The sequence below is a fragment of the Ochotona princeps genome, chromosome X, assembly GCF_030435755.1.
Source record: "Ochotona princeps isolate mOchPri1 chromosome X, mOchPri1.hap1, whole genome shotgun sequence".
Lineage (NCBI taxonomy): Eukaryota > Metazoa > Chordata > Mammalia > Lagomorpha > Ochotonidae > Ochotona > Ochotona princeps.
In genome coordinates this window covers 61,521,943-61,545,180 of record NC_080865.1, presented here as the reverse complement: position 1 = coordinate 61,545,180, position 23,238 = coordinate 61,521,943, and positions in this window count along the sequence as shown.

Below are 23,238 nucleotides of genomic sequence, written 5' to 3'. Positions count from 1 at the left end.
TATGCACTTATCTTTAGTGAGGAAACTAACACATAAATAAGGAATGAGCTATATAGTGTTTGCCTTCTCTCCTCATATATACCTTAAGTATATGCTTTGCAGTGGAAATGAAGGACCTTTTTGCATAATTTTACTAATGGTCATGGCAACTTACAATCTTTTAAGATTTATTTATTTATTTTATTGGAATGTCAGATTTACAGAGTGGAGATGCAGAGAGAAAGATCTTCCATCTGCTAGTTCACTTTCCTTGGGGCAACAATGGCCAGATCTGAGCTGTTCCTAAGCCAGGAACCAGGAGCTTCCTCCAGATCTCTCACGCTGGGACAGGGTCCCACAGCTTTGGGCCATCTTCTATTGTCTTCCCAGGACACAAGCAGGGAGCTGAAAGAGAAGTTGGGCAGCTGGGAGATGTACCAGTGCCCAGGGATCCCACCAGTTGCAAGGTGAGGACTTTAGCCTCTAGATTATTGCCCAGGTTCCACAACTGAGAATCTTTTAAACCATATTTATTTGGGAGACATGGATACAGAGAAGCAGAGAAAGATAGAAAGCATTCATCATCACTGTTTTACTTCCTAAGCAGTATGGTTTGGCTTGGACCATAGCAAAGCTGAGAACCAAGAACTCCATTTGAATCTCTCATATAAGTGGCTGGACATTATCTTCTAAGATTATAGAAAAGAGATGATCTTAGAGACTGACTGCCCAGAATGAATGTCCTCAACACGAAGCTATCTCTGCTAAGTTATGGGCAGATGTTCAGGTGATTACTCTGAAGGAGACACTGAAGGCAAATGTTATCTCTGATGTTATTATGTGCCTTCAGTAAAAATGGCTACAAAGATATGTGTGTGTGTATATATATGTGTGTGTGTGTATACATATATATACACTCAGTGGCTCCACAAAGATATATATATATATATATATATATATATATATATATATATATATATACACTCATGAAATAAATAGCTAGAAAAAAAATAGATACCCAAAATAGGCAGGTACAGAAAAACACAGGGAGAACTCTCTCCTGCATACGGCTCCATTCCCCAGATGCCTTCAATAATCAGGGCTGGATCTAGATGAGCTGTGAATTCAATTCAGATCTGCCACATAGTTGTAGGTACCCAACACTTGAATCATTACCTGCTGACTCCTTTGGTCTGCATTAATAGGAAGCTGGAGTAAGGGGCAAAATAAATGTATCAAACCTGGGAACACAGATTTATTACAAACGTGTCTTGACCTGCATATTAACTACCTGGCTATATGCTTACTCGGGAGAAATATCATTGAACAGCTAAGCCTTTTTAAGGACATCTCATACTGTGAAATGGTACATAATTGCATAACTTCCTTACCTTTGTGGACAGCCTAGCTTTGTGGAACTATCAGCTGTTCCTTACCACATGCAAAGGTCATAAGAAATTGCATGCTTTTCATATAAGTTCAGACTGCTGCCTCCTCTGCTTACCCTGAATCCATTACTTCTCTCTGAATTTTTATGGAAAAGGTGGATTTTTAACATTTGTCATGCAATAAAGAGTAACTCCTGGATCACTGATTGGCTAGGCTTGCAAATATAAACACATGGCACCAGAGTGACTTTCTATTCCATGTAATGAACAATTTTCATATATATGTGCCATGCAATATTTGGGACATGCTTACACAATGTTACTTGTCATCTATCTGAAGTTAAAGTTGAATTGTACATCTTACACCTTATCAGGTAAACATACTCAGAGTTAATTTTTATTGTTTCTAAAACAGAAAAAATTCTAATTATTAGAATATTACAGCAATTTAAGTCTGAGGTGATAAGGACATAGGGTAAGTTATGACTACAGAAAAAAAGGAAAAACACACATCTATAAGAGAAAAAAATTCAAAATGGCTTAAATGTGAAGGAACTGATGAACAATGCTATTGAAAGAAATACCAAGTGGCTTGCATGAATTTATAAGTAACAAAGTAAAATTTATCATGAAAGAGAGAAATTCAGGGACATCTGTTGCATTTTTAACAGTACATAAATTACATAAATTAATAAGACCAAAAAATAAGTTAATATTAAGAAGTAAAATATGGCTTAGGAGATTAAAGCAAAGCATAAGAGTTATTTCAGATGATTTAGAACTCAAATGTTAGTTAATTTGTTATTAAATATCTAACAAGTACAGAGGCCCTACTAAGGAAAAAAGTACTATTCTTTTGAAATCATGTAACTCTTTCTCTTATATAAAGACTGTGCCTTGTGTTAGAAAGTTTAGCTAGGATGGCTGAACATGATACTGTATGGCAAAAACTAAAATTGCAAAATGCTTCATTCATGCTTTGTTCTTAAAAGGGGAAAATTCTGAACACCTAATTGCTATTTTCTGATGTCACAAAGTACTTCAAGCATAAGATTATCTAATTTTATTTCCCAGTGAGTTATGAGTTTGCTTCCCCCTCAGGAGATAGTTTCTCAAGAGAAGACAACTAGTGGCTAAGTTAGAAAATACAAGTTAGATTTATAGAATTGGTTGTGGCATGAATCTTATTTTCTGTTCTACTCAGCAATGCTTATTAGCTATTTTGATTTATTTAATTTTACTTGGTCTTCAAAGATTAATACATCATTCTTCATGTTGTAAGGCACATATTTAACAATTCTTCAAGATGGTAATATAAGAGACTACAGTGTAAGAAACATTGTAAATGTAAAGAGGTTACAAGGCATAAATGGAAGGGGAAGAGCAGGGTTACCGTGGGAACCATAATCCTGAATTCCTGACTTGTCTTGTGTGATTACAAATTTAATGCTGTAGGAGGATTGTGTGACTTTTTCTTTTATTTTGAGGATGATTTATTTGTGAATAATCAGGAAAGGATCCGGCTTAGATGTGACCTGATTTTATCCAAACAGCTAGGATCCTGTGTCCTTTAGGAAAGTAGAAGGGTTTTAAAAAACAACAACAAAAAAGGAATGTGTGTTGCTACCTCTACAATTTTAGCTAAAGTTAAGATGCTGATTATTAGTATTCATGTTGACACTAATATTTATCACCTCTGATTTAGTACTATTTTCAACTTAAGAAGTGACATTACCGAAGTAAATCAGTGGAGCAACAGAGACCCAGAAATGCAATCTATTCTACAAACAAACAAAAACAATTAAATTATTGTTGTAGAAGGTAAATGTGACAAAGAGTGGAGAATGGTATATAATTTTAGAAGAGTAATTAAGGGCTGGCATTATAACTCAACTGAATATTCATCTGCAAGCTCTGGCATCTCACATGAATGCCTGTTCTTTTGTCCTAGATACTTCTTTTCCAGTCCAGCTCCCAGCTTGTGGCCTGGGAAAGCAGTGAAGGATGGCCCAAAGCCTTGGGACCCTGCACCATGTGGGAGACCTTGAAGACCTCCTGGCTCCTAGCTTCGAATTAGCTCAGCTCTGGATATTGTGGCAAATTGGGAAGTGAACTTGTGTATGGACCGTCTTTCTCTCCATTTCTCCTTCTTTATGCGAATCTGCTTTTCCAATCAAAATAAATAACTTTTAAAAAAATGAGTAATAAGTGTATAAATGAGTAAATGAAATTGGTACTTTAAATCGTGAATTACCAATTCTACCAGCAGAAAAAACAAACAAAAACTAACAGAAAGGCAAGTGTTAAAGGTTTGAAAAAGTGTTTAGCATCAGTAGAGACAGCAAATGATGAATGCATTAAAATCTAAAATATCACTCATAAGGGCCTTTGCCAGGCATATCAGGCCAAACCACTTCCTGTGGTGCCAGCATCCCATATGGGTACCATTTGGAGTCCTGGACGCTCCACTTCCAATCTAGCTCCCTGCTAATGCCCGTGGGAAAGCATCAATGATGCTTGGACAAAAAGACCACCCAGTATACGTGGAAGAAGCTCCTGGCTCCTAGCTTCAGACTAACCCAGCTTCAGCTGTTGTATTCATCTGGGGAGTGAACCATCAGATAGAAAATTTATCTACTTCTCTCTCTCCTCTCTGTTTGTAACTCTGCCTTTCAAATAAATAAATTGATTTTGCAAACAGGAGTAACACTCAAAAACAATCACTCTAGTCTTTTATAAGGAAATAGTAAGATAATGGATCATCCTGATTTTGATCAATTTATGGTTTAAAAAAGTTATTATATGGGGGAATCCCAGAGCCTATGAAACTGTCACAAAATGAAATGTAATTAATAAAAAAAAGTTATTATAGAGAGGAGATACAAATGAAGTGGAACCAAATTTTAAATTGTCATTAAACACAGAGTAAACTGAATAATAAATGAAGAAAACTAAAGAATGTAAATCTTCCCTACAACAAACTCAGAAACTTGTTTAATATACTATCTTTGGAATGCATGGGCTGTATTTTCAATGAAACGTTAAAAGCATTTGTTTACGAAACAATTGAAAGTTAGAGCTTAGAATCTGATAGATATTTGGAACACTGCACTGGTTATGTTTCCAAAGCTCTTGTTGCTTTGTGCAATGATTTCTTTTGAACTGTCTTACCTTGTAGTGGAAAAGTAATGTTTTGATAAGATTGCTGTGAGTACTTTTATAATTGAAACAGAAAAATTGCATTAGGTTTCATCAGATTGGAAGAAACCAGAAGCTCTACAAAATTAGAAGGAAAGGGAAAATATTTCTCAGAATAACAATGATTTAGAAATAAATACAGTGTCAAAATTGATCAAAGAAGTGTTATTTAAATGTAACTTTGGATAAAATGGTATAAAGGCAAAATGAAGAACCCAGTATAACTGAATAGTCCATAGATGAAATAAAGTAAAATTTTAACAAGCATGCTCTTGTCCAAACAATTGAATATCATGATGTGCAGTGGATTTTATAATTTATATAAATCATCTAAGTTCTAAATGAATGAAGTAAACTTACACAAAAATAATTTTCATAATGTACAATAAAAAATGAATTTGAATTATTTTTCTAATTTCGTAATTTTTATTGGAAAGTCAGATATACATAGAGGAGGAGAGACAGAGAGGAAGATCTTCCGTCCGATGATTCACTCCCTAAGTGACCACTGCAACGGCCGGTGCTGCACTGATCCGAAGCCAGGAGCCAGGAACCTCCTCCAGTTCTCCCACGCAGGTGCAGGGTCCCAAGGCTTTGGGCAGTCCTTGACTACTTTTCCAGGCCACAAGCAGGGAGCTGGATGGGAAGTGGTGTTGCCAGGATTAGAACCGGTGTGCATATGGGATCCTGGCGCGTTCAGGGAGAGGACTTTGACTGCTAGGCCACTGCGCTGGGCCCTCAATTTGAATTCTTTGTGTTCTCCAAACTACAGTTTCTACAGAAGCTGTAGTGCATTTTAGACATGACTACTCCATTTGTAAACAGTAAGAATGAAACAAAATTCTTCCAGATTACATTTAAATTTCTCCTAAGCTTTAGAGTCTACATTGATCATTGTGGAAGAAACACACACACACACACACACACACACACACACACTGTGACATAATAGGTAAAACCACCACTCTGCATACATCTCATATGGGCAGCAGGTAGAGTCCTGGTTGCTCTGCTTCCAATTCATCTCTCTGCTAATGTGCCTGAGAAAGCAGAGGAAGATGGCCCAAGTGTCTGGGCTTCTGGAACCACATGAGAGGTCTGAAAGAAGTTTCTGCCTTTCAGGCTTTGGCTGGATTCAGCACCAGATGTTTTGGCTGCTTGGGGAGTGAACCGGCAGATGAAATCTCTCTCTATCTCTTTCTCATGTTTTGTTTCTCTGTGTAACTCTGACATTTGAATAAATAAATATTAAAGAAAAATAAAGTCATGGAATATACTCCTGAACTAAAAAGTCCTTTTATCTTATTTATAGAACAAGATTATAAGGAATATTAATATCAGAATAACACAAACACACCTATACTTATTTAAAAGGTGAAAACTAAATTTCTGTAAATAATATTTATTGATCATAAATGAGCCCTATAAATAAATTCCAGAAAGATAACTTTCACTTTTTCCCCATTTAAGAAGAAGACTTATCTATTTGAAAGACAGAACGTCAGAGCGAGAGACAGGCAGTAACATTCTCCAAATACTTGCAGCAGCCTGTTCTGTGACAGGCTGAAACCAGGAGCCAAAAACTCCATCCTAATCTCACGTGGGAGTGACAGGAGCCCAAGTATGTGTGTCAGATTCTATTCTCTTTGTTAGGTGCATCAGCAGGGAGTTGGATCATAAGTGGAGAAGCTCAAACTCCAAAAATCCTTTAGGTAAGGAAGGTTTGCATTACCATTGGTACCTTAACTTGCTGAGTCACAATGTTGGCTCCTGTTTTTTCTCATATTTTACCCACTATTATGATTCTTCATAGATGTCATACCGATACAAAATTTAAAAACTAGACTATTTCATTACAAGAAATACTTAAAGGCATTCTTTTTTGTAAAGATTTATATATTTGTTGAAGGAGATATATGGAGAAGAGACAGAGAGAGAGATTCCATCCACAGGTCCACTTCCGAAGAAGTCACAATGGCTGGGGTTTGGGACAGGCCTATACCAGGAGTCTAGAACTCCCTTGAGGACTCCCATGTGGTTGACTAGGGTCCAAGCACTTGGGTATATTTCACAGAAATTATTTGATTCAATTTTAGGAAAGTAAATGCAGCAATGGGGTTAGATTTAGTAACTAAAAATCCCTATGACTTGTTTGAATTTTTCTTTTTAAGGAGAGGATATGCACGCACACACACACACACACACACACACACACACACACAGGGTCTTCAAAAAGTTCATGGAAATGTACATTGTCATTTAATTATATTTTCCACAGAAATTTTGATGTAATATTTTATGTTTAAAACATTTCCTCTATTCACTTTTCCATAAGCAGATATTGGAATTATCTTCTTCTCTTGGCTATCATGAATAATGATGCAATCAAAATGGAAGTAAAGCTATATCCCCAAGAGAATGATTTCAATTCATTTGGATGTATTCCCTATAGATGGTGTTTTAGGTTATGTGATGGACTGTTTTTGCCTTAGAAAATGCCTCCGTACTGTTTTGCATAATCATTGTACCAATTTGCATTCCTACCAACACCGTACTCTTTTCTCCAACTTCATGTCAACATGGCTGTATTCTTTATTTGCTGAAAATAATAGCATCCTGTCAGATATTAGACACTAACTCATTCAGGTTTCAATCTGCAATCCTCTGATGGTTAGATCAGATTCACACATGTCTTTGGAGAAATGTCTGTTTAGACTAACTCGCCCATTTAAAAACTGATTGATTGGTGCTCGCACATTGGCTCAAATGACTAGTCCTCTACCTATAAGTGCCAGCATTTCTTATGGGGCTGGTTCATGCCTCAATTGATCCACTTCCCATCCAGCTCTCTGCTTATGGCCCGGGAAAACAGCGGAGGATGGCCCGAGTATGGCCCTACGCTCATGCACAAGAATTGGAAGAAGCTCCTGGCTCCTGGCTTCGGATTGGCCTACCTCTGCCCTTGGTTGGCCATTTGCGAACCGAGTCAGTGGAGAAGAAAATCTTTCTCTCTGTAAAATTGCCTTTCCAAAAAAAAATAAATATTTAAAAAATCAGTCTTTGGAAAAAGTTGTGTTACTGCTATTTGTCTTTGAATTGTATGATATCTTTTGTATTTCAAGCGTTAGCTCACGTATTAATTATAAGCTTCCTTTGGAAGTATTTTCCTCCCATTATATAGACTGATTGCATTTTATTAATTGCCGCCTTTGTTTACAGAAGCTTTTCATTTGATCTAGTTTTTTTTTTTTAAGATTTATTCATTTTTATTACAGCCAGATATACACAGAGGAGGAGAGACAGAGAGGAAGATCTTCCGTCCGATGATTCACTCCCCAAGTGAGCCGCAACGGGCCGATGCGCGCCGATCCGATGCCAGGAACCAGGAACATCCTCCAGGTCTCCCACGCGGGTGCAGGGTCCCAATGCATTGGGCCGTCCTCAACTGCTTTCCCAGGCCACAAGCAGGGAGCTGGATGGGAAGTGGAGCTGCCGGGATTAGAACCGGCGCCCATATGGGATCCCGGGGCTTTCAAGGCGAGGACTTTAGCCGCTAGGCCACGCCGCCGGGCCCCATTTGATCTAGTTTTAATTGCTTAGATTTACATATGACACCTATGCTGTTTATGTCATTTCAAATAAATCATTTCTGAGACTGGCACTGTGCTACAGTGGGTTGAGCCACCACTTGTGACATCCTATATGGATGCCAGTTTGAGCCCTGACTTCCCTTCTTGTACACCAGCATTCTGTTAATTTGCCTCTTAAAGCAGTTAAAAATGGCCCAAGTGTTTGTGCCCTTGTTAATCATGTGGCCAAGATGTGGCCATTGAGACCATTTGGGAAGTGGATAAGCAGATTGAAGCTCTCTTGCTCATTTGCTCACTCTTGCTTTTCTTTGGCTCCCACACTGCTTCTCTCTCTCTCTCTCTCTCTCTCTCTCTCTCTCTCTCTTGCTTTCAAATGAATAAGTCTTTATAAAAGGAATAAACCACATGACCATGTCAGGAAACCTTTCCCCCATGCATACTTCTAGAACTTTTACATAATAAGATCTTTTATTTAAGTCTTTAATTCATTTTGAGTTGTATTTTGTGTATGGCACAAAGCAAAAGTCCAATTTCATTCTTATCACCTCTGAATATTCAAAGATAAACATTTATTGAAGATTGTGTATTTTAACCATTATGCATTGCTACCATCTCTGTGAAATACTAGTACTGTGCATGTTTATTTATTTCTGGCCATTCTGCTCTGTTTCATTGTTCTATTTACATGGCGTCACACTGCTGTTTTGATGACCATAACTGTTTAGTACAATTTGAAATTAGGAAATTTGATGTCTTCAGTTTTGTTCTTTCTTAACATTGCATTGCTTATTTTGGGGGTTGCTTTGTAGTTCCACATGAATCAAAATATTATTTTTCCTGCTCCTGTGAAAACTACTTTTGGAATTTTAATAGAAGTTGCATTGAATCTCTTATCGGTTTAGATGGTGTGTCATTTTTAAAGTTTGCTTTTGTTTCTTTTGGAGACAAATTATTAACAATAGATTCCCTAGGATAAGGCATTGAGAGTAGTGTAGAGATATACATTTTACTTTGTACTATCCTTTAAGATGACATATTTTTACAACATAATTATATTATTTTTAAAATATTTATTCATTTGTTTTCATTTATTTGAATGACTGAAAAGGGAGAGACAGACAGACAGACCACGCTCAGCAGAGATCTTCCATTCAATGATTTAATCTCCAAATGGCCACAACAGCTGGAACTGGTGCAGGCCAAGGCCAGGAGTCAAAAACTCCATTCTGGTATTCCACATAAATGGTAGAAGCCCAAGCACTTGGGCCACCCTCTGCTGCCCTCCTAGGCTCATTAATAGGAAACTGAATTGGACCGGAAACAGCTGGCACTCTGACATGCTGATATGAAATGTTGGTAATACATGCAACTCCTTAACTCACTGTGTCACAAAGTCTGCTCTAATTGCTATTAATTAACTAAAATCACAAGGGTCCAGCACTGTAGAACGGTAGGCTAAATCTCTGCCTGTAGTGCTGCCAATCCCATATGAGCACGAGTTTGAATCTCAGCTGGTCTACTTCCATTCATGAGTGGATGGAAGACCTCTCTCTCTTTCTTTCCTTTTTTTATGCAACTCTGCCTTCCAAATAAATAAATAAAACATTTTAAATGAAACAGAATAAAATCACAAATGAGTTTTTTGTTCAAAGATTTTGTTTTTAAGAACAAAAACTGTCTATAAATGCTTTCTTATTCAAAGTATGCTTGCCAATATGAACAGCAAAAAAATATATATGAAGTGTGTGTATGTATATATCATATTATACTATTACATATATATCACATTTTACACATATATCTAAATATGTTAGCAACATACAGAACCACCACAAATGTAGGTACTTCATCAAGGGAAGCTTTGGAAACTATTGTAAATGATGTCATCAAGATTTCTGCTAACCCACAAAGAACTCTGCTTACTCTTTATACACTTTACAGCTGTCACATTAATAGAATATGAGAATCCTCCATACCAATACTATTGTTCCCTAAACAATGAAACAGTGCCCCTAGCTTCCAACCACATGAAACCTGAGAAACGCATACACATACCCCAACAGTCTTCTAACTGATGGAAGAGATTCAAGTTCAGGATATTCAGAGTCATCTCGTTTGCATAAATTTTCCTTTGCACACACTGCCTTTCAGGCTATTTAGACACCAAACTCACTGCATGGCACGTGCAGCAAGGTTTACATTTACAGCTATAAAATTGATATTTATGGCCTGAACAGTCTGATTCAAACAAAGATTCTTTAAAAACAGTTATTTTGATCATAACCCACTGTTTTTATTTCTTTTAGTTAATAAGAAATAAGCAAGGGACCAGAAAGCTACTGATTGGGGTAGGTGTAATGAAAAGGGCATGCCACTTCAATAGCCAATTACTTGTCAAACTGAAATGGGAAAAAGAAATACAGCCAAGCTTCTATGGAAGGTGATTTTATAATAAACAGAATTTGTCTGTCCAATATTAACAGAAATACCTCTGTCTCATTTGCAACCTTCTGAACAGTAATTCTATCAGTGACCATGAAATGTTGAAGACCATTTCTAGAAGAATTTAAAATGTCATCTATTGTGTAATTTCCTACAGCTTCTGCCACTCACAAACCTGGCCAGGAGTTTTCTGTGTCCTGTCTCTCTTGCTCTAGAGCCCCACAGCAGACTGATTACAGACCTTGTCTTTTATTTCCAACTTGGTCATCGTTCATAGAATCCCATGATATCAAAACATCTTTTTTCTTTTTGCCCTTCTCTTGATTTATTAAAAAAATGCTCTTAACTTCCTTTTCGTTTGGTATGGTATACCGATCCCTTGAGAGCAACAGCCTGTCTTTAATTGACAAGAAACTCTTTGATCTCCCATGTGTATCTCCCACCATGAAGCGTAAAGATAGAACAATTTGATCCCACGATGATTCTCCATGTGTTGTTTTTGGCATTGGAAAGATCAGCCTTTACAAGCTCATGACTTTTTCCATTTCCACCTTAGTAGGATTCCTTGACACTGTGAGAAATTCACAAAGGTCATCATTTTCTTCAATACTTTTTGCTATATTTCCAAATTTGCTCAGGTTGATCTTTGTGAAATCAGTAGCATCTGAGAGTCTCTGGTGTTCTAGAACATCATTTGTACCATCGTCTTTCACTTGCTGCTACAAGAAGACGCATCATGCCTATGCCATTGCAGTAATGGAAATCCTTCTTCTGGATAAGGGGCTAGTCTCACTGAGTTTCTGAGGCATACAGACCTCTAGTAGCAGCAGCAGCAGCAGTCCCAGGAGGTCAGAGCCTCCAAGCAGGACCACTACGGTGTGTGCTGTCATGGAGGCTGCTGTCTCCTGGTAGCACCACAGGGCTGCTATGGTCTCCGGACCTCATTCTGGACATTGTGATGTTAATAATTTAATCCATGAAATAAGATATCTTTTCATATATTTGTGTTTTCTGGCATAGTTCATGTTTTATACTTTTAGTGTACATCTTTTTTTTTACTTCCTTAGTTAAATTCAGTTCTAGAGGTTGGCATCTAGATGTAGTTGGTCAAGCCTTTTCACATGGACTCAGATTTAATTCTTGACTGCTACACTTCAGATTCAGCTTCCTTCTAATGTGTCTGAGAAAACAGTGGAAGATTTCCCAAATGTTTCAACCCTTGAGGAAGCTCCTGGCTTTGGCCTATCCCTTAGTGGCCACCAGGGGAGTGAACTAGCATATGTAAGACTGATTCTCTCTCTTTTCTTACTCTCCCACTCTCTATCTGTAACTGCCTTTCAAATGAATGAATGAATGAATCTTTTTCAAAAGAAAATGAAAAGCCACAGAATGGAAGAGAATATTTGTAAATTATACATGTGAAAATAATCCAGTATCCAGAATATGCAGAAAACCTTACATCTAATCAGCATAAAGAGAGAGAACTCAGGTATTAAAATGGAAAAAGGACATTGACAGATATTTCTCCAAAACAGATAAACAAATAGGAATAAACACAAGGAATGATGTTCAGTATCATAAACCATTATGGAAATGTAATTAATTGGAAATCTGAATCAAAGTGAGATACTACTTCAGAAAGACAGTAACAAATGTTGTTGAGCATGCCTAATAAATTGCTGGTTGGATCATAAAATGGTGTAGCCATTTTGGAAAATAATTTAGGGTCACCTCAAAAAGTTAATACCAAGTTAGCACATGATGCAGTAGTACCTTTTGTAGGTGTATACTCAAGGGAAATTAAAATAAGACCATACCTGCGGCCATTGCAGTGTTGCTGTAAGGTAATCCCCTGCCTTCAGAGTTGGCACTATATATGGGCAAGATTCTCCATATCCAATCAATGTTTCTGTTGATTGCCTGGAATAGCAGCCAAGGATAGTCTAAGGCCTTGGGGTCCTGTGTCCATGTGGGAGATCTAGAAGAAGCTTCTGACTCCTGCTTATGGATCAGTTCAATTCTAGTCATTGTACCCTTTTGGGGAGTGAACCATAGCACAGAAAACCTCTCTGTGTGTCTCTGTCTGTGTAAAGCTACCTTTCAAATAACAGTAATTCATTCTTCAAAACAAAAATAACCCACAACCATAAAAAATGTGTACAAATATGTTCATAACATCATTATTCCCAATGGTCCCAACATGGAAATATGCCAAAACTCCATACATGAGTAAATATGGTCATTAAAACATGTGACGTATGCCTATAATGCTATGTAATTGAAGAAGAAAATTGAATGAAGACACAGAAGTGAAGGCATTGCGTCCGGCATGGTAGCCTAGTGGATAAATCCTTGCCTTACACACCCAGGATCCCATATGGGCAATGGTCTGTGTCCTGGATGCTGCACTTTCCATCCAGCTCCCTGTTTGATGACTGGGAAAGCATTAGCGGATGGTTCAAAGACATGGGATCCTGCACCTTCATGGGAGACCTGGAAGAAGCTACTGGCTCCTGGCCTTGGATTGGCTCAACTCCGGGCATTATGGCCACTTGGGTGAATCAGTGGACAGTACACCTTTCTCTCTGCCTCTCCTTTTCTCTATATATCTGCCTTTCCAATAAATATAAATAAATCTTTAAAAGAAGAAGCTAAGGCATTATTCTGAAAAGGCAATCAAAAAGAAACATATGTTGTATGATTCCATTTATGTGAACTGTGCAGAAGAAGCAAAACTATAGATTCACTACTATATGTTTGCTTCATGCTGGGAGCTGGTATGTCAATGAATAAAGCGAGTATGTCAACGAATACAGAATTTGTTTCAGGAGTGATAAGAATACAAAATTAGGTTTTAACAGTAATTGCACAGATATGGTAACATATTATTGAATTTTATAGCTTAAAAGCATATTTCAGGAAAGCTTTTATATTTAAAAAAATAAGACTGATGATTTGAGATGAGGTTTGTCCAGTATGAAAGTCAAAGTGTGATCTTGAGATTACAAATGAAAGCTAATAATTACTGATAAATACCTTTTTCGCTATAATTTTTAAAAACAGAATGAAATAGAAATATATTTATATGAGAACAGAAGACAGAATAATATAGAAATAAATGTATATTAGAATAGAAGATAATTCTATTCCATTCCTAGCACGTATTTCCAAGGAATTTAATAATTACTCGAAGCATCCTGGAAGCACCATGGCGTCACTAATGTGCCAGTCCTTACATATGCACATACAGATCTAAGGCTTTTTCATTGATGCAGGTAAGTGTCTGAAGTTCATGTGAATACCTTTTCTGCAAAATATATTTAGTTTATGCTATTTTAATAAAAATATGATAGTGAGCTAAAAACTTTTTTATTATTAATTATTCATCTGGCCATATGCTTCTAAAATCTGTTGTGTGGGACAGATTTTAGGACTAAGGAAAAGTTTTATGCCTCACATGTACTTTAATGTAAGAAGTGTCATAACTATTTTTTTTCCATTGGATACCATGCAGAACCTTGAAATCTCAGCCCTGATTAAAATTACTCTTCCCTTAAGTTATCCTCTTGGAAAATATTCCAAGACCCCTGTGGATGTCTGAAACCACAGATAATGCCAAATCTTACATATACTATGTTTTCTTTCCTATATGGGCAAACATATGATAAATTTAACCTGTAAATCATGCACAGTTTAATATATCAATAATAACTAATACACAGAAAAGTTGTAGCAATATGATCTACTAAAATTATTTAATGCCTATGAATTATTTTTGAGTTTTCCTATACAGATTAATGGGTGGGTAATAGTGTCCTACATCTACATTGTACACTATCATTTGCAAAGTACTTTTTTATGCATTCTCTCATCGAATATTCACAACAACCTTAGGTTGGAGATACTGCTTATATAGTTTTTGTAATTAGACCAAATGAATAATCAATGAGGTTAATTCACTTATCAAAGAATATTTTAGTTCTGAAAAAGTTAAGACTTGAACTTTGACAGTCTGATATTACCATAGTTTTCAAGCTTTGTCAAAAGTTTACTGTACTTAGATATGTCTATTTAGGTGGGACTCATGTATGTGGAACAGAAAGGAAAGAAAGGAGTGACTTGACATCCCATATATGTCAGAAGACTAGGGAATGAGTCAATTTTTCATACTTACTGTTTGTCATCCAGGACAAAGTAAGGGTTCCAGTTATGGAAGATTTTATACAGGATGAAACAGGACTTGTGGAGAAGATTCAAATAATAAAATAAATATTAATTTAGAGTACAAAATAGACATTAAGGAAATATATGTTCTTTAAATGTAGTCACTATCCTTGGATGTTTTGCTTTGGTAAAAGTAACTTTTAGGGCCCGGCGCGATAGCGTAATGGTTAAGGTCCTCGCCTTGAATGTGCCGGGATCCCATATGGACACCGTTCTAATCCCGGCAGCTCCACTTCCCATCCAGCTCCCTTCCTGTGGCCTGGGAAAGCAGTTGAGGACAGCCCAAAGCCTGTCCCCACCTGTCCCCACCTGTCCCCCCCTGACCCTGCACCCACATTGGGAGACCTAGAAGAAGTTCCTGGCTCCTGGCTCTGGATCGGCACGGCACCGGCCGTTGCAGCCACTTGGGGAGTGAATCATCAGACGGAAGTTCTTCCTCTCTGTCTCTCCTCCTCTCTGTACATCTGCCTTTCCAATAAAATAAATAAATCTTTTTAAAAAATAACTTTAATTACAATACAAACTAAACAATACAAACTAAATTTTATTTTGGTCTATTCCAGTCATTTAGATGAGCCCCAGTTATCTATAACCATGACATAAAGGTATTCTCTGTGTGTGTGTGTGTGTGTGTGTTTGTCTTGAACTATGTGTTTTACTTTTGGAATTATATTTAGAACATTAGGGAGACTGAACAACTTACCCATGCTGCCTTCTTGGATACAACTCCGTGACAGTCTGCTTTCCATTGCTATAACAAAATGTCTGAAGCTACGCATTTCATAAGGAAAAACAAGGTATTTATTTAGCAGTTTTGGAGAAAACAAGTTGAAGATCAGGTGGCCCATGTATTTGGAATCTAGTCAATGCCCCCTTGGTTGCATCACCTAGTGGTAGATGGCATCATGATGGGAGTGAGCGAGTGTAAGGAGAGGGATCACACGAAAAGTAAATCCGAGAGTGGAGATAGGCCCGTGGTACTATTTTATAACAAACATCACTTGAGGCCTCAGAGAACCCCGTTAACCTCTTCTGAGGGCAGAACCCCCAACAATCTAGTTCTCTTATGCTAAACTCTACATCCAAAAGGTTCAACCATGTCTCACATTGCCATGTTGGGAACCAAGCTTTTAGATACATATTGTATATCCAAACCATAGTAAATTCTAAATTAGTCTTCCTGTTCTGGTTTAGCTCTTTAGATTTTTTGCTTTTGATTTTCTTTTGATAAAACATTGATTTTCATTGTGTTTCCATTTCCTTTTTAAATTATTCTCTATATTAGCCCCATAATAAGTCTTTGTATCATTTTCTTTATCCAAGTTGCAAATGGGAGTAGCTTGCCTTAGGTCTCACATAAATAAGTCAAGTGCAGTTATTTAATTATGAATTGTATTCTTCCTCTTCTCAGCATCTTACCTAGCCCATTGCTTGAAAGAGTTTTCTTTTTTCGTTTTTAATGTATTGTCTAGGGGCACTTCAGTGTTCAAAGGCTGCTACTCAACCAAATCATTTCCTATGATTGAAGAAACATAATGCCTTTCTACTTATCTGACCTAATTTTCTTTGCTTTGGAGATATCTGTTAGAAAACAACCCGCTGTATTTTTCATAGTAGCAGAAAAAAAACCTGCTTTTCAATGTATTGTGTGTTGGCATTTTTCCCTTTTCTGGAATGAAATGAGATTCAATATTCTCGGTAAAAAGGACAGGAGATCAGTGTGTGTCTGAATTCTGATTCTAATTGTGTTTCCAATTTCATCTGGTCATTTCTATCAAATACTCCTGGATAAGTCTCTTGAGATTCTTTGTAACTTCCTCCATTGATCCTCTTGCATGCAGGTTGAGTCATATTACTAGATACATATCTCAGGGAGTATTTGCAAAATGGTGAGAATTTTCATTATTTATCATAACTGGCTTGTAATTGGTGCTAGCGGAGGTCCTTACTATCTATATAACTTATAATTAAAGTTGAAACACTGCAAAATCTGATGAGTAAAGGAAGTCCATTTAAATGTTTTACAAGGTTAAATGCGGAACATTTCATGTCTATTGCAGAATGATTTTATTAATTCATGAATTTCATATTCTATTCTTAAAATATGCTTATATACAATTACATATACAAAGATAAGAGTATTTTCCCTCATAGTCACAAAATGGCTGCCCCAGAAATAAAAATGTCCTGTATTAAGAGAGGATTATTTTTTTTCGTTTTTATGTCTGTTTTTAAAAAGAATTTTTTTGACCAAGCTAATAAAAGATCTGTTTTTGTCTCATTTTCCAAAAATGAATGTCATATCCATCTATAAGCCAAGCATTTGATATAGTTAAATTATAGTTAAAAACTCAGGAAAGACTCCTGAGTCATTTAATGCAAGGGATAGCATTTATGTTGTAGCTCAAGCAGTGAGTAAGAAGGGAATAACAGCTATTAGGTGGACACTCAGATGTGTCTGCTCCACCGAGCAACTGGCAACTATCCTCCAGGCTACTTTCTGAGACACAAACATGAAGTTACTCGTGGAAGTCTCTTCACTTAATCTTTGCTAATTCAGTTTCTTTTTTTAATTTTAATTTTAATTAAAGAGATAATTTATTCACAAATTTTATGCTTACCATTTTTTCCCAAATACTTTTATTACAACACATGATTGCTTTGAAAATTAGGATGAATCTCTAGAGGTACACTGCATAATCCTGAGTGATTATCTCCATGGATCTTGAAATGTATTAATCTCTTCCATATATGTCAAAATATCTTTAAAATCTGTATGAAAAACAATACAAGCCTAATTATTTATAACAGGTGCAAAAATATCCATACGCTCATCTGTGTGTCATTTTAGGAGTATGTAACAAACACCAGCAGACTTGTGGACTATACCTCTAAGTGACGTCCATCAGGCTGCCTGTTTATTATCTGCTTTCACACTTTTCTTTTGAAAAGCTTAAGAATACTAGTTACCCACCCATATCCTTTTTTCCCTTGCTGCTTCTTTTACCTTTTTTTCTGTAATTTTAATTATTAGAATTATTTTCAATGGTATGGTTTTGTAGGTATAGGCATTCTGTCCATTACCTCCTCTTCGTCCCTCCCTATTCTGGCCACCACACATCATTCCCCCAATACTATTACAATAGTATGGTCCTTCAACAAAAATCACAAGTCCAGTGTTCTGCAGTTTAAGAGTATCATAGTATTGTAGGTATTGGCAATGGTGGAAATTCTAGCATTCTCTTGTCATGATATATTTAACAGCTTTTTGGGGAGTCCTCTTTTTCAGAGGTAAAGATGCATGTTGTAGTGCATCGTTACTGCTCAGCATACTAGTCTCCACTAGAGATTTCATCTGTGAGAATATATGTATATAATGTTTATCCACTTTTCTCTGTTTTGTGTTTTGCCCGGGTGTTGCCTTAGAGAGAGCATAAGATAGTTGTCCTTTTGGGTTTGGTTTATTTCACTGAGCCATTATGTTAATTCATTTTCCTTTGACAATTTCTTATTCTATTTTAAAAGAAGGACTAAAACCAGATGCTGGTATCAATTCTTATGTTAGCCTTGTTACTTGAGTGGCATTGCATTGTATTCATTTAATTTAGAAACACAGTGATGTACAATCTAGTACAATAAGATATTCCCACTTTAAGTGATAGTTCAATAGGTTTTGGTATATGTCCATGCTTGTGTAACCATCATAAAAATCAAAGAAGATATTCCCATAAATAAGAGTGTTCTCTCATATTTCTATTTTGGTCACTTCTATCCAAAACTGAGCTAACATTTACTATAACTCATTCATAGATTCTCATCAGGATGAGAAATTTTTTTCCTCGTTTTACTGAATATATTTTCTTTTTATCATGAATGAATTAACAAATTTTTTAAAATTTATTTTTTTTCATTGGAAAGTCAGCTCTACAGAGAGAAGGAGAGACAGAGAGAAGGATCCTCTATCTGTTGGTTCATCTCCTATGTGGCTGCAACTGCTGGGCTGAGCTGATCCAAAGCCAGGAGCCAGGAGCTTCCTTTGGGTCTCCTACATGGGTGCATGGTCCCAGTGCTTTGGACCACCCTCTACTGCCTTCCCAGGCCACAGTCAGGGAGCTGGAATAGAAACAGAACATATGGGACACAAACTGGCTAGTCCATATGGGATCCTGGTGTGTGCAATACAAGGACATTAGTTACTAGGCTATCACACTAGGCCCTGAATATTGAATTTTTAAAACTTAAATGTTTTGCAGGGTTTTAAAAGAATTTTATCTCATGTTGGGAGCTTTGTCTCAGTCACAATACACAATAGCTAATATCTCTGCTCTACCAATTTTTGAAGATTTATTTATTTTTTTATTGAAAGAAAGATGCACAGAGAAGAAGAGAAAAAGACAGGAAGTTCTTCTGCCCATTGACTCACTCCCCAAGCGGCCACATCGGCCAGAGCTGAGCTCATACAAAGCCAGGAGTCAGGAACTTCTTGCAAGTCTCCCATGTGGGTGCAGAGTCCCAAGGTCTTGGCTAGTCACTGACTGCTTTGACCAGCCTGGGGTCGCCAGGATTAGAACTGGCACCCATACGGGATCCCGGCGCTTGCAAGGAAAAGACTATAGCCACTAGGCTACCACACTGGGCCTTCCTCTATCAATTTTAAAAGTGTTTTATTTATTCTTTTTGAAAGTCAAAAAAGCGTGAGCTGTTATCCAATGATTCACTCCCCAGATGCTGACAACAGCTGAGGTTTGCCTGGGTGTAAATAAAGGCAGGGAACCTAATTGTTGTCTGTCATTTGGGTAGCAGGGACCCAGGTACTTGAACTATCATCTGCTGCTTCCTGGGGTTCACATTAACAGGAAGCTGGAATCAGAAGTGGAGCTGGGACTCCAATCCAAACTGCACCACTCTCAGGGGTTTCCCATCTGGCAGGCCCCTGAAGCCATTGAGGGGGTGAAGCAAGGATGTTCTTCAGCATGAAGCACCAAAAACAGTCTGATCAAGCATGTCCATTTATTATAAAACAAGCACAAACTTTTGTAGACTAAGAACGAGTTAGGGAAGGGTAGAAGGATGTGTCGCAACAATCCTCCTACCCAACTAAGACACTGTAATTAGCTAGAGGGCATGCCTATCTCTCAGGACTCTCTAATCATATAACATCACATACAACACACATGGCTGACAGAAATGCTATAGGTCAAGTTCACAATGTGTGGCTTTGGGTCAGCTGAAGGTCACACACGCCCCATATGGCAGCCAGATGACATGGGACTGCACCAACTTCTCAGAGTTGCTTATCCAGGAAGTTCCAGCACTGCTCTTCCAAGGACAGAGAAGAGAAACTGGACTGCAGCCCACCATTCTCATCTGTATGACCAGTGAACAGGCCAGGTTTAGGTCTCGGTTAGACGGGACCATTGTCATTGGATTCCCTTAAGGCTGTGGTGTGTTGGGTACCTGTGACCTTTCACACAGGCCAAGCAGTCAGAGATCCAGGGGTAATCTCCCACATACCACAATGCCCAGCTCTCTGCAGCAGTCTTTTTTTTTAATTTATTTATTTTTCTTGGAATGTCAGATTTACAGAGAAGAGATAGAAAAATATTCCATCTGCTGGTTCGTCACCCAAATGACCACAATGGTCAGAGCTCAGCCAATTTGAAATCAGGAGTCAGGAGATTTGTCCAGGTCTCCTACATGGATTCAGGGTCTCATGGTTTAGGGCCATCCTTCTCTGTTTTCATAGACTGTAAGCTGAGAACTGGATGGGAAGTAGAGCAGCGGGGACATGAACTGGTACCCAAATGGGATGCTGGTGCCTTTAAGTACAGGACTAGCCAGTTGAGGCATCATTCCAGCCCCTCTTTGCTCCATTTTTAAGACCTTTCAAGATTACTTCACTTATTTATTTATTAAAAAACAAAAACAAACAAAAAAACCTTTCTTTTTACTTGAGAGATTTCTAATATTTAATTTAATTTAATTTTTAATGTTGTTAATATAGTTGAGAAGGATGTGTGCCCATGTGGGCCATTAATTAGGATGAGGAGGGTCAAGCTATAGAGGGGAGTGTGGGACCAATGTTTCCTTTTGTTTTTCTTTTTCTCCTGAATCTAATGGGGGTGGTAGAGGGAGGGAAGTAGGGAGAGGCTCCCACTCCTTGCTGCCAGTTTACATCAGCACCCAGGGTTGGGGGATGGTCATTTAATGTCATTTTAGAGACCCCAATGTGGTGAAACCCAACCTAGCAGTCCTTTTATATCCTCTACCAGGCCTGCTCTCAGTCCTGGACTTTGCGCACTCCATGGTACTCTGACCCAGCTTGGCATGGTGTCTGCCATTTGCCACTTGCCAGTAGACACTGTAGCCTGACTTGGCCCAGCCTTGAGTTTCATGTGAACCAGCAGGTGAGGCAGCCTGGCCTTGTGTGGCCTATAACCTCTCCAGCACATGCCAGTAAGTGCCAAGGTATGGCATAGCTATGCCCATCTTCTCCTCCCCAATCAGTCCTCACACATGCAGCTCTGCCTTGCCTGGCACATCCCTAGTCCAGGTTCACCAGTTGGAGCTAACGCCTTGTAAGGGAGTTTCCTAAGTTCCCCAACCAGGCTTGCTTTCAGACCCAGATCTCACATGTGTCAGTAGTGCTAGCCTCCCACCCAGCCTAGTTCACCCCCTATCCTGGCCTTTGCATGTGCTAAGATTTGCTGTGGCCTGACCTACTCCTGGACTCAATTCTCTGGTGCATCCATTGGTGATACAGCCTGGCCAGCTCAGCCTGCTCTCACCTCAACTAGCTCCCAGCTCAGCCTGCTCCTAGCACCAGTTCCCGTGAGTGTCAGGTTAGTTCTGTGGTCATGCCTATTTCCCATCACCATCTCCAGCTCTCACGCAAACCAGAGGATAATGCAGAACCACATGGGTGCGCATACATATCCCCTGAAGAATCTGCACCCAGACCTGATTCTCTCATGTACTAAATGGTATCAGGGCCCAGTCATGCATTGTCCTTTCCCTGCCCTGACATTCAGTGGCTGGTATTGCAACCTAGCCCTTTCAAGCAGGCCTTTCAACTCCAGCTTTCATGTGTGCAGGTGGATGGTGGGCAATGCCAACAAGCCCTGCCCAGGTTTCTCACAAGAGTAAGCACATTGATCTGATTCATAATTCCCTTCAGTTTCCTCTCTCTAAAACACCCAGTCTCGACTCCCTCAATTATCTGTGGGTTCATGGCCTGGTTCCTTTAAGCTGCCAGAAATCATCCCATACTTGTAAAGTACTCCCTCACCAACCCCACTCATACACATCCCTAAATCTCTTTCCCCAGGCAATTCAGAACCTCACCTCTGATACCCAGCCCGGCAGCAGTGTGACTAGTCAGCTGTGCTGGCACTCTGGTATAGTTAACACAGATTTGGCAGTAACCTGCCAGCCACTGAATGCTTTTCTCCCAGCATTGTAGTATTTGCCTATGTACGAGGCAGCCAAAGGGGATACCTGCAGCTAGGGACAAGGTTTTTGATCTGCTGTTTTGCTTCCCAAATGCCCACAACAGCCAGAGAGGTTTGCCAGGCTAAAGCCAGCTCCTGCAACTCAGGCTGGGTCTCCAGTGGCAGAGACCCACCTACTTGAGCCATCTGTTCCCAGGATATGCAATTATAGAAGCTGGATTTGGGGATGGAGCAGGGATTAGAAGCTAGATACTCTGATATTAGATGTCGGTGCCCTAAGCAACATCCCAACCATGACACAAATGCCCATCTCAACTACTTCCTTTTACAGGCTTTAATGCTTACTGTGCATTGGTAGTTCTGCAGTCATTTCAAGATTTCAACAGTTTTATCACACTTTCAATGTAATTTCCCTACTTTTATGGATTGACTCCAAATTCCGGCTACTCTGCTGGACTCCAGCTCTGTCCTTGGTCACTCAAATCTTATAATGCTCTACCTTTCTGCTGCTAGAGCTTTGCATGACTGGTAATATATTTTTATTGGTCTATAATTTAATTCCAGTGCTGTTAGAGAACATTATCTTTATGATTTCACTACTTTGAAACTAATTGAAATTTTTATGGCTATTTCATGTTAACTTGAGACAAATAATTCTTCTTCTCTCATTGGTAGTTGTTTCTATAAGATTTCAATTTAGTCATGTTGATTTACTGCATTCGCTTAAGCCTCCTATACCCTTCCTGATTTCCACCTACTTGCTCTATTGGTTAAAAAGAAAGGAATTTTGAAATTTCCAAACACAAGCTGGGGTATCTATTAGTCCATGGAAGTCTATCAGTTTCTACACATGTCTTTTTTTTCTTTTTTTAAAATTTATTTTATGTTTATTGGAAAGTCAGATTATACAGAGAGGAGTAGAAACAGGGAGGAAGATCTTCCATCTGATTTAAAATCTCTGTGCTT